Raw genomic sequence first — 1,652 nt, 5'->3', positions numbered from 1 at the left:
CACCCACTCCAATCCTCCAGAGAACCTCTGAAGGAGCCCTGCCATGGGCGGCAAGGTGGGCTCACCCGTGTGGCTCGCTGGGAAACCTGAGGAGCCAGCCGGGCCAGGCAGGCTGGGGGGTCAGGGGGGACCCCGGTCAGCCACAGACCCGCTCCCCTCTGGGGGGGTCGGGGGAAGACACACAGTGAGCCACGGGCTCCATCCTTCGCCAACATCCTGTCTCCCCTGGTCTAATCCTGACCCCACGTCTCTCCCTGTCCGCTCTGTGGGCCCTGGTTCTTCATCTGTAAGATGGGGGGGGGTCCCGCTGCGGCGGGCAGAACCGAGGCCCCTCCCAGATAGGTTTGGAAGCACCAGGCGGACTGCTGGGTGGCCAGGTGGGCAAGGTGAGAGGCATGGGGGGGGGGGGGCGGGGGGGGCGGGGCTGGGGGGAAGGGAAGGGAAGGGGGGAAGCTGGGAAGGGAGCAGCATGGTTGAGGGGCTGCAGGCGGGTGGGCTGGGTGATGCTGAGGTCATAAACAAGCCTCCCCCCTCTACTGCTCCAATAACAAAGCGTTTCTTTTTTTTCCCTCCCAGTTTTATTGAGATGTAATTGACCTAGAACTTTATACTAGTTTAAGGGGCGCGATGCGATGATTTCATATATGCATACCTTGCGAAATGATCACCACAAATGTAGTTAACATTCATCACCTCACAGAGTTATCTTTTTTATTTCTTGTGTTGAGAATTTTTTTTAAAGATTTTATTTATTGGGCGCCTGGGTGGCTCAGTTGGTTAAGTGACTGCCTTCGGCTCAGGTCATGATCCTGGAGTCCTGGGATCGAGTCCCGCATCGGGCTCCCTGCTCGGCAGGGAGTCTGCTTCTCCCTCTGACCCTCCCGACCCTCCCCCCTCTCATGCTCTCTCTCTCTCTCAGATAAATAAATAAAATCTTAAAAAAAAATTTTTTTTTATTTATTTTTCAGAGAGAGAGAGAGCAAGCACAAGTAGGGGGACTGGCAGGCAGAGGGAGAGCGAGAAGCAGGCTTCCCGCCGAGCAGGGAGCCCGATGCGGGGCTCGATCCCAGGACCCTGGGATCGTGACCTGAGCCGAAGGCAGACGCTTAACGACTGAGCCACCCAGGCGCCCCTGTGATGAGAATTGTTAAGATCTGCTCTCTTAGCGACTTTCAAACATACAAGACGGGGTTACTGACTGTAGTCGTGCTGGACACGACATCCCCAGGAAAGGGTGGTCTTTTGTGCACACGCGTGTCCATGGCGGGCTGGCAGGGAGAGACACCTGGGGACCCAGGCAGGGGGAAAAGCCATCATCCGAATGGCCTGTTCCAAGCCAGAGGACAAGAGCCGTGCAGGGTCTGACACTGGCCACAGGATGCTCAGGCCTGAAATTTGACATGATTCCTCCTCCCCCAGGGGAGGCAGGAAGTGCAACCCCATCCTTCACCAGGGGTATATGGAGAATGACCCCCCTCCAGGGGCTCTGGGGAAAGAGGCTGCTCCTCAGACACCACTCACAGGGTCCACAGTGTGCAGCCCAGAGTCTTGTGCCCCGCGGAGAATCCTGGGACACTCAGGCTTCAGGCCACATCCTTCCTCCTAGCGGGGGCTCCCTCAAGTTCAAGCTATGGCCTGCCCACTCTTATCTG

This window comes from Mirounga leonina, unplaced genomic scaffold (assembly GCF_011800145.1).
Source record: "Mirounga leonina isolate KUSES-001 unplaced genomic scaffold, KU_Mleo_1.0 Mir_418, whole genome shotgun sequence".
NCBI lineage: Eukaryota > Metazoa > Chordata > Mammalia > Carnivora > Phocidae > Mirounga > Mirounga leonina.
This window is presented reverse-complemented; position numbering follows the sequence as displayed.